Here is an 11,860-nt window from a genome sequence, read left to right as displayed (position 1 = left end):
ATCCATCTCCTTTCTTGCAGCTCTGAGTGTCACTAGCTGATCATCCTCGCTCTCCTTTCTTGCATGTTTTGGTCAGCAGTAAAATAGATATTGCCATTAAAATTACCATCAAGCGTCAGAGTCAACAACCCATTGATTTGAATGGGGCTGTTCACGCGTCCAAGAGCTATTGTTTCAGGCTGGTAGCAAACTCAGGCAGATATCCCTGCTTGGTTTGCTTCTTGCCAATTTTCTTCGTTATCATGAGGATGAGGTACTTGATTTGCTCAGAATTCGGAGCACAGAATAGCAGCCACCAAAAAAACCAGCTCACGCTCATTCAGCTGAGCTTTTAGCTACATCCTAACAGCATGCCGTTTGTGCATCCAAGACGTTAAACAGGTCCCCCATTTCGCGGGGGTTTGGAACTGTGGTTGGCCCATTACAAAACAATCACTGTTTCGCTATAGCTGACTGAAAAAGGATAAAACAAGAAATGATGCTTTGGAGGCTAAGTGCAGCCTTATCCTGTGCTAAATCTCTGAGAGGATGGTCGAATGGCTAAGGCACAAGACTGGGAGTTGGAAGATCCATTCATATACGTTAAGGCCAGAAGGGATCAAGATGATGATCTAATCTGCCCTCCTGCATAACACTAGACACAGAACTGCACCCAGTAATTGCTGCATCAAGCCTGTAGCTTCTGGTTGAGGTAGACTAGGGCTAAAGTTTTCAAAAGTCCTTAGGGTACATTGCAGAAAAAGACCCACGGCTGCGAGTCCAAGAGCCCAGGTCAACTAATTTGGGCTTACATTACAAGGCTAAAAATAGCAGCGCAGACATTCCCACTCGGGCTGGAGCATGGGCTCTGAAACCTGGGGGTGGGTCTCAGAGCCTGTGCTCCAGACCAAGCCCGAATGGCTACACTGCTAGTCCAGAAGCGTGAGCCCCACGAGCCCTATTCAGTTGACCCAGGCTCTGAGACTTGCTGTCACGGGTCATTTTTTACCAAGCAGACATACCCTTCGTGACTTCAGCGCCTAAGGGCTAGTCTACATTACAGAGGCTTTGCAGGTACAGCTATACTGATAGAGCTATATTCCAGTTCAGGTATACTGGCAAAGACCCAAGCGGAGACGGAACTGATTCTGGCAAAAGGAGTATAGTTCAACTACCTCCCTGATACAAGCCACGTCTACCAGGGAGGTGTTGCCGGCATAGCTGTGTCAGCTGGGGGTGATTTTTTCACACTCTGAATCGACATAGCTACACCAGCAAAATTTTGTAGTGTAAACCTGACCAAGACCCATTTTCAAAAGTGACTTAAGCACTTAGGAGCCTAAGGCCCGGTCCACACTACAGACTTCTGCCAGCAGAGCTACGTTGGTCAGGGTCTGAAGAGGTGTGATCCCTGACCAACACAGTCGCACCGGCAGAGACCCCTCATGTTGATGCAGTTCTATCGGCAAACCTGTACTTTGGCTCAGGGCGCCGGGAAGATGCTGGCAAAAGTAGGTTTGCCAGTATAAACGGCACCCACACAAGGAGCGCTTTGGCAGTACAGTATATGGTCTACCTACCCTGGGAAAACACTCTTCGTGTAGACCTGACCAACGTCCCATTGGCTTTCAATGAGACTTAGGCTCCTAGGCGACTTGCAAATATTATTTAGGCTCCTAAGTCACTTAGTCACTTTTGGGACTTTTATCCCCTAATTGCTAGAAAGAGATCCAGTCTTGATTTAAAAACTGCAAGTAATGAATCATGCACCACATCCCTATTTGAGTTGTGCTGATGGCTAATTACATTCACTATTAAAAAGCTTATTTCTAACGGATCCTGTTCTATCTCTGCTAGATTATAAAGAACCCCATACTAGCAAAAATCTTCTCTCCGTTAGGAACTGTGAACAAGTCACCTCTTTCCCGTCTCCTGGATAAGCTAATTAGATAGAATTTAAGTCTCTCATTCTGAATTTTACCACTGACTCATTGTGCCATCAAGTCCTTTAACCTCTCTGTATCTCAGATGGCATCTGTGAAACAGGGATAATAACGCCTCCCCAAGAGGCTTGTAATTGCTTGTAAAACACTTTGACTTCTTGGATGAAAGGCGGATGTAAGTGCAAAGCATGTACTTATTTTGGAGACAAAGTGTATTTCAACCACTGTAAAGAAATTAATCCCATTGCTGTTTCAGAAAACACATTAAGTGGATCTGTTCCTAATGCTCAGCTTCTCCTGAGTGAAGAGAGAAAGCTGGTGCTCGAAAAGTTACAAAATGCTGCTATCAGATGCAAAGGTCAGAGTCTGCCAATGAACATTAACACACGCCAACCTTCTGGTGAGGGGAACTGTTCCCCTCAGATGAACTGGATCAAAGTCTCAGCACAGTCACCCACCCGTAACCGCAGGGAGGATGGCTCAGCCCCACCTACACTGATACTAGCGAAGGGCCAGGCTGGATGTAACAGAATGGACACAGGGACAACAGGGAGTGCAGGGTCAGAAATGGGTAAAACAAGGGCCCCTTGTGCCTCATACATGGTGAGTTTTTGTGCTTCTCCTAAACAGCCAATGTAAGAGCAGGGCTGGCCCCAGGGTTTGTGGGTCCCAGTGCAAAGTAACACATGGGAGGGAGGCCCCATCCTGCCCCTCATCACAGCCCCTGCCCCTGCTGACTTATCTGACACTGCCCCCTTCCTCCCCTCCCCCAGCACAGCTCCATTACCTGCCCCCTCCCCCCCCCACACATTTAGACTGGGAAAGCCAGGAGGGGGAGCCAAAGGGCAACTTTCCAAGCACAGAATGGAGGAGGCGGTTGAGAAATTCACTCTCTGTAGGGAAGCTGGGGCCAGAGATGGAGATTGGGGATGGTGCTTTAGCAGGCAGACTAGATGTCCAGGGAAGCAGAAGGGACCTGTGTGTCTGCACAGGACATATAGGGCTACGGCCACCACCAGATGGCTGATTCAGCAATAATCTCTTGGGAAAATCCCTCCCTGAGGGCCATAGGAGTTCAGACTCTAGGCTCCTGGCGACTAGCAGAAGCCCTGCTTGGTTTGTGCACAGCAGCGGGGAACTCAGTATTTCAGAAGCATTGAGGATTTTGCAGGATCCTTCCCAAGGTTCACGGAATTCACTGAGAACACACACTGAACCGGAAAGCCTTGTGCTTGACTTTTGGGACCCGTTTCCAGAGGTGCTGAGCACCCCCAGGTGCTATTAACTTCAATGGGTGCTCACTGTGGCTGGAAACCAGCCCCCAGGAGTTTGAGCTGCAGGCTACTCAGCAATCGCCAGTGCTTATCTATAACTTTATTTCTCGCTGGAGAAGGATGCCCAGAAGGTATTTAAGGGAAGCCCGAGGCACTTGTTCAAGTGGAGGGCCTGGACCTGCCATTGCCATAGTGTTTTGGACCAGAAAGACCCTGCCTTCCTTTCTCAGAACAGCCACTCGTCTCCTGCAACCCCAAGAGGATGTTGCATTCCCTCCTAGCTGTCTGTCTGCACCCAGGAGATGTTTATTTAACCCTGAGCTGAGCTCTCTTCTCTCAGATGCATTGAAAATATGTAATGTTTCAGCTGCGAGTATTGGCTGGGTTTTGCTGAAACAGCAGCCTGGGAATGGAAAATGAACAGGAGCAATTGGCATGAAAGTCACCCAGCATCACCAGGGAGGGGCTGTATTTGTCTCTGCGCAGAGATCAGTCAAAATATTTTCTTCATCTTCCTCCTGTCCATCCCACAGCAGAGCGAGATTATTTAATGCAGAATGATAAAGGAAAATAACCAGATGCATGCGCACATGTCATTGGCAAAACACCTCCCCAGAGACAATTACAAAAGCAGATCAGAACAAAAGGCTTTGTCACATCAGCTTCTCAGAACTTTGAAACAATACCCTGCTTCCCGGCCTCTGATAAGGGTCAGAACCTGAGACCTCAGAGTGTCCCTCCTCTCCTTCATACCACACTGAGACATTTATGCAGGCCAGTATAATGGCCTGCAGGGGATTGGTTGGTGCCCCAAGAATGAGATCAAATTATTATTATTTATTGTTAGCTATACTGTAGTAGCAGCTAGAAACCCCAATCATGGACCATGACCCCACTGTGCAAGGCGCTGTACAAACACAGAACAGACAGTCCCAGCCCCAGAAAGCTTCCACTCTAAACAGTGACCCTTATCTGAGCTTGCACAGATACAGGCCAGAACAATAATAACATTTTTCAGACACAAGATTTGCTTCTTCTCCCACTTACACCAGTGTAAGTCTGGATCAACTCTACTGATGGCAAAGGGCCAGATCCTCAACTGGTGTAAATCAAGGTGGCACCACCGAAGTCAGTGTAGTCACAGCCCTAGACACCAGCTGAAGGCCTGAGCCAAACCAGTGTAGAATGGGCATAAGAGATTGTGAGCCAGGCCCTCAGACATGTTGAAAATTCAGCCACAGCCAGAGCAGGCCATATTCAGCTGCATGTAAGCAAATGCAACTCTCTTGAAGTCGATGATTACACCAGGGCAGAACATGGCCCAGAGGCTTCCTGTGGTAGCGAGCTTCAGAGGCTATCAGCTGGGCAACATCATTTTCCCCTTCAGCAATTTTTATATGTACCACCGCCTTGTTCTCAGATCAAGGGATGGGCTGTTCAGAGCAGACTGATAGCTGTTTGCTGCGCCCGCCGGAAGGCTGAAAACCAAGCCATGCAAAGCCTGACTCTGGAGCATAGAGAAGCCCCATTGCTGCCTGTGAGGAGTCCGGCTGGGCTGGAGAGCGCTGGAGGTTCTAGCTGTAATGAAAAGCCAAAGAATATATCCAGAAGAGGGGAAAGTGTCTCATTAATAAGAGATGGAGATGAACTGGTTCCCCACATGCCCACACCCCTGAATTCCTTTGTGTTCAAAACCCCCGCTCTGGATCCGAATTCTGTAGATGGCCCCTCCTTATCTAAGGGACCGAACCAAAACCCCAGAGCCAAACAGCTCCAACCACTCAGGCGTTCTAAAGCCAGGTCCCCTTCCAAACACTGCGTTGTGAGCCCATGTACTCTGCTACCAGGTGGCACCTGGAATCCATGTTCCTTCACCGCTGGATGCTCATTGCCAAGGCCTTGGGCAATCCTTGTAGTTTCCTTATGCCCACAGAAAGTGCTAGAAATAAGTCAGAATGTTTTCCCCTTCCCCAGTGTCCTGGGATCCCATTGGCTTGAGTGGGACTGCATGGCCCATAGAGTCTCGACATAGATAACATTCTAGAGAGCAGTGACAGGCTGGATCAGTCAGTGGATTTGCCTCAAAGGCTTCACCTAAAGCCCTGGGTAAGAAATAGTTCCCCTGACATGAAATGAGTTGGGGCTTTCTCCCGCAGAGACATGCAGCCGGCACAGGAAGAAATGCGCCACTATTGCTAAGAGTCAACTGGATAGAGATCATCGAGAATTAGGGTGATCAGATAACAAGTGTGAAAAATCGGGACAGGGAGTGTGGGGTCATAGGCACCTATATAAGACAAAGACGCAAATATCGGGACTGTCCCTATAAAATTGAGACATCTGGTCACTCTATCGAGAATTCACAGAGCCAGGTTGGGAGTGCCCCTGGCTCAGCTGCTCTGGGGGCTGATCACTGTCCCAAACCCTGGGAAAGCAGGTGGCTAATTGGGGAAGGGTGGAGCCATGGCTCCCCTCATCTACACCAGCCTGCGGAGTGGGGCCAGCACACTGCAGGGAGCATTAGACACCAACTGGGTGCAAAATGGGCACCCTGGTGCACAGGAAGCCTTTTGGGGCAAAATCTTCTGAGAGCTGCCCCGTTAGGGCAAATTTTGATCTCTTATACCAGTGTAAACCTACCTGACAATGGAGTCACTCCACATTTACATCAGTGTGTACCCAAGAGCAGAATCCATCCCCAGGTGTGCCAGTTCACACACCCAGAACACCAAATAGTGCAAATCACAATCCTTTACCACTGACACACACTCCCACCCCATTTTCCATCCCAGGTATCCCCAGGGGTAATATACAACACTGCTTAAACCACCAATGAATTTGGCCCAATGTGCACCATTCTTGGTTAGTGCTGATTCGACTGGAAGTGATGATTTCCATGGCTGCAAACAGCCTCCTTCAGGTGGAGCAGTGTGTCATGCCCTGGGCCATCCCTAGCCATTTGGGTGCCCTAGGCAGCCGCCCCATGGGGGGGCTGTGTGGGGCCCCAGGCATCCCCCCGCCAGGTTCTGGGAGGCAGGAGCTGGGGGGGGGCACTTTGGGGGCCCAACAGGCCCAGAGTGGCCCGGGGGATTGGGAGGGGGCTGGGAGCAGCCCGATCCGCTTCCCTCGCCCCGGCCCCCGCTGTGTCGCTTGGGGGAGGGAGCTTGGGGGAAGAAATCTTCCTCCCCCCCCACCCGGCAGCGGCGGAAGCGGAGCAGCCCGGCCCCAGCCCACTCCACCCCGCCAGCTCCCAGCCGCGGCGCTCCACTTCCCGCCGCCGGTGAGCGCGGGGGGCGTCCTTTCCCCAGCCTCCCTGCACTCACCAGCGGCGGGAAGCGGAGCGCTGCGGCTGGGAGCTGGCGGGGTGGAGCGGGCTGGGGCCGGGCTGCTCCGCTTCCCGCCACTGCCAGGGAGTGTGGGGTCGCTGGGGGAAGAGCTGGAATGGGGGCAGGCCGGGGGCAAAGTAGGGGGGAAGGGTAAGAGGCCGGGCAGAGGGAGTTGTCCGGAGCCCCACATCCCCCTAGGGACGGCCCAGCCCCTTGCAGTGGGCGCAGCCTGTGTGGGGGGCCAGCCGAGGGATAGGGCTGGTTGCCGGGGCTGGTGCTGCCATGTATGCAGCACGCAGCTGCCTAGGGCACCATGAAATTTGGGGCAATTTGATTCCCCAAATTTTGTGGTGCCCTAGGCAGCTGCACTTGCTGTGTATGCCTAAGGACAGCCCTGGTCATGCCCATAATTCACGAAGCCCTGAAAGTAACATGCTCATCCATCGAGCCTGTAGTGGGATCACATGACATAATTAGAAAAGGAGGACTTGTGGCACCTTAGCGACTAACCAATTTATTTGAGCATAAGCTTTCGTGAGCTACAGCTCACTTCATCGGATGCATGCTGTGGAAAGTGTAGAAGATCTTTTTATACACACAAAGCATGAAAAAATACCTCCCCCCACCCCACTCTCCTGCTGGTAATAGCTTATCTAAAGTGACCACTCTCCTTACAATGTGTATGATAATCAAGGTGGGCCATTTCCAGCACAAATCCAGGGTTTAACAAGAACGTCTGAGGAGGGGGGGAGTAGGAAAAAACAAGGGGAAATGAGGTTACCTTGCATAATGACCTAGCCACTCCCAGTCTCTATTTAAGCCTAAATTAATTGTATCCAATTTGCAAATGAATTCCAATTCAACAGTTTCTCCCTGGAGTCTGGATTTGAAGTTTTTTTGTTGTAATATCGCAACTTTCATGTCTGTAATCGCGTGACCAGAGAGATTGAAGTGTTCTCCAACTGGTTTATGAATGTTATAATTCTTGACATCTGATTTGTGTCCATTTATTCTTTTACGTAGAGACTGTCCAGTTTGACCAATGTACATGGCAGAGGGACATTGCTGGCACATGATGGCATATATCACATTGGTGGATGTGCAGGTGAACGAGCCTCTGATAGTGTGGCTGATGTGATTAGGGCCTGTGATGGTGTCCCCTGAATAGATATGTGGGCACAGTTGGCAACGAGCTTTGTTGCAAGGATAGGTTCCTGGGTTAGTAGTAGGTGACTTTTGGGAACTCTTCTAGCTCTATCAATCTGTTTCTTCACTTCCGCAGGTGGGTATTGTAGTTGTAAGAATGCTTGATAGAGATCTTGTAGGTGTGTCTGTGCGGATTTGATCTTGTGCTTTTTCAGGGAGTTTCTTGAGCAAATGCTCAAATTTTATGGATACTCTCATAAAAAACCAACCTTCCACACAAATTTCCTCGTGGCTGGACTTTACTAAAACTAGACAAGCCATTTACAACACACACTTTGCTTCTCTACAAAAGAAAAAGGACACTAAACTTTCTAAACTACTACATGCCACAAAGGGCCACAGCAATGGTTCCCTCAACCCACCCAGCAATATTGTTAACCTATCCAACTATACTCTCAGCCCAGCAGAAGCAGCTGTCCTATCTCGGGGCCTCTCCTTCTGCCCCTCCACCCCCACGAACATGATACAGTTCTGTGGTGACCTAAAATCCTATTTTCGACATCTCCGACTCAAGGAATATTTCCAACACACCTCTGAACAACATACTAATCCACAGAGACCTCCCTACCAACACTACAAAAAGAAGGATTCTAGGTGGACTCCTCCTGAAGGTCGAAACAGCAGTCTGGACTTCTACATAGAGTACTTCCGCCAACGTGCACGGGCTGAAATTGTGGAAAAGCAGCATCACTTGCCCCATAACCTCAGCCGTGCGGAACACAATGCTATCCACAGCCTCAGAAACAACTCTGACATCATAGTGAAAAAGGCTGACAAAGGAGGTGCTGTTGTCATCATGAATAGGTCGGAATAGGAACAAGAGGCTGCTCGGCAGCTCTCCAACACCACTTTCTACAAGCCATTAACCTCTGATCCCACTGAGAGTTACCAGAACAAACTACAGCATTTGCTCAAGAAACTCCCTGAAAAAGCACAAGATCAAATCCGCACAGACACACCCCTGGAATCCCGACCTGGGATATTCTATCTACTACCCAAGATCCATAAACCTGGAAATCCTGGGTGCCCCATCATCTCAGGCATTGGCACCCTGACAGCAGGATTGTCTGGCTATGTAGACTCCCTCCTCAGGCCCTACGCTACCAGCACTCCCAGCTACCTTCGAGACACCACTGACTTCCTGAGGAAACTACAGTCCATCGGTGATCTTCCTGTTAACACCATCTTGGCCACTATGGATGTAGAAGCCCTCTACACCAATATTCCACACAAAGATGGACTACAAGCCGTCAAGAACACTATCCCCGATAATGTCACAGCTAACCTGGTGGCTGAACTTTGTGACTTTGTCCTTACCCATAACTATTTTACATTTGGGGACAATGTATACCTTCAGATCAGCGGCACTGCTATGGGTGCCCGCATGGCCCCACAGTATGCCAACATATTTATGGCTGACTTAGAACAACGCTTCCTCAGCTCTCATCCCCTAATGCCCCTACTCTATTTGCGCTACATTAATTACATCTTCATCATCTGTACCCATGGAAAAGAAGCTCTTGAGGAATTCCACCATGATTTCAACAATTTCCATCCCACCATCAACCTCAGCCTGGTCCAGTCCACACAAGAGATCCACTTCCTGGACACTACAGTGCTAATAAACAATGGTCACATAAACACCACCCTATACTGGAAACCTACTGACCGCTATTCCTACCTACATGCCTCCAGCTTTCACCCTGACCACACCACACGATCCATTGTCTACAGCCAAGCTCTGCGATACAACCGCATTTGCTCCAATCCCTCAGACAGAGACAAACACCTACAAGATCTCTATCAAGCATTCTTACAACTACAATACCCACCTGCAGAAGTGAAGAAACAGATTGATAGAGCCAGAAGAGTTCCCAGAAGTCACCTACTACAGGACAGGCCTAACAAAGAAAATAACAGAACGCCACTAGCCGTCACCTTCAGCCCCCAACTAAAACCCCTCCAACGCATTATTAAGGATCTACAACCTATCCTGAAGGATGACCCAACACTCTCACAAATCTTGGGAGACAGGCCAGTCCTTGCCTATAGACAGCCCCCCAACCTGAAGCAAATACTCACCAGCAACCACATACCACACAACAGAACCACTAACCCAGGAACCTATCCTTGCAACAAAGCTCGTTGCCAACTGTGCCCACATATCTATTCATGGGACACCATCACAGGGCCTAATAACATCAGCCACACTATCAGAGGCTCGTTCACCTGCACATCCACCAATGTGATATATGCCATCATGTGCCAGCAATGCCCCTCTGCCATGTACATTGGTCAAACTGGACAGTCTCTATGTAAAAGAATAAATGGACACAAATCAGATGTCAAGAATTATAACATTCATAAAGCAGTTGGAGAACACTTCAATCTCTCTGGTCACGCGATTACAGACATGAAAGTTGTGATATTACAACAAAAAAACTTCAAATCCAGACTCCAGGGAGAAACTGTTGAATTGGAATTCATTTGCAAATTGGATACAATTAACTTAGGCTTGAATAGAGACTGGGAGTGGCTAGGTCATTATGCAAGGTAACCTCATTTCCCCTTGTTTTTTCCTACTCCCCCCCTCCTCAGACGTTCTTGTTAAACCCTGGATTTGTGCTGGAAATGGCCCACCTTGATTATCATACACATTGTAAGGAGAGTGGTCACTTTAGATAAGCTATTACTAGCAGGAGAGTGGGTTTGTGTGTGGGGGTGTGTGTGTGAGAAAACCTGGATTTGTGCTGGAAATGGCCCAACTTGATTATCAGACACATTGTAAGGAGAGTGATCACTTTAGATAAGCTATTACCAGCAGGAGAGTGGGGTGGGGGGAGGTATTTTTTCATGCTTTGTGTGTATAAAAAGATCTTCTACACTTTCCACAGTATGCATCCGATGAAGTGAGCTGTAGCTCACGAAAGCTTATGCTCAAATAAATTGGTTAGTCTCTAAGGTGCCACAAGTACTCCTTTTCTTTTTGCGAATACAGACTAATATGGCTGTTACTCTGAAACATGACATAATTAGAAACCTGGCGGGGCTGCCTGGCATTCTTGGCTGTTTCTTCCGATTTTCTGTAGCTGGTCAGGACTGACTCTTGAGTTATATATGTCTGGGAAACTGACACTGCAGAGTTCTAGCTGCAGCCCTTCTTGATTCAAAGTGATAAATATAGATTCCCCCAGCCCCTGAAGAGACTTTGCAAGCAGTCACCCAGGGTTCACCATGACTGACAAGCACACATTGACATATCTGTTCAGCCACTAAGTCACAGCCTTCCCATTTGTTCATCAAGCGATTCCTAGTCTCCAAAGACCAAGGGGATGGCGACTTGCTTCCTAAGTGGTTATCTTATTGGGGATTCCCGTGCAGTTGACTGTGTTGTACGTGCAAATGGCTTTAGGTGGAACAGAACCTTAAGTGTTGTCCAGGATCCTGTTGCATGCAAAAGAGAGTTATTTTTTGATCGCCTCTCTAACATCCAAGTCTTCTTTGCAAGGTCATGAAAGCCACAGGTGCCAGCTGGCCCTGCTTGCGCCTGCTCACAAGAATAAGCAGCGGTCTCTCATCGTTTACATTTAATTTAAGGGCTGAGCCAGCTTTCTGTGCACCTTCCCCTTGTTGGTTAGTTGGAATAAGTGATGGGAGCGTGCTCACTGTACTGGGGTGGCACGTACTGTATGGATAGCTTGTACCATTAACCCCAGACGTGGCTTTTTACCATACTAATTGTTCTATTTCTCTTCATTTTACACAAAGTCATGGAAATGAATGCCACCTCTGGAGGTGCAGAAGGCCAGCGTAAGATTTACCACCAGAAGCCGGTGAGTCTTTTGGGGACTGCAAACTGCCCTTTATAGAAATGAGGAAGTGGGGGTTGCAGAAGGGGGATCCCATTTCACGTCTGAGGGTGATAAATATAGTGACTTTGCCTTAGGGATTGCTCTTGCTTCTGTTCCCTAGTGCAGAGAGCGAGCACTTACCATTGATCTATAGTGACCTCCTGCAGGAAGGGGAGTGGGGGAGGCGAGCCACATGAGCAAATAGGACTGAAAAATGCAAACAAGTCAAGCTTTTCCTGCTGCAACTGGGATGGGGTTAGCCCTTTTCAGTGGAGAGCCAA

The sequence above is a fragment of the Lepidochelys kempii genome, chromosome 9, assembly GCF_965140265.1.
Source record: "Lepidochelys kempii isolate rLepKem1 chromosome 9, rLepKem1.hap2, whole genome shotgun sequence".
Taxonomy (NCBI): Eukaryota; Metazoa; Chordata; order Testudines; family Cheloniidae; genus Lepidochelys; species Lepidochelys kempii.
The sequence above is the reverse complement of the archived record's forward strand: the minus strand, read 5'-3'. Positions refer to the sequence as shown.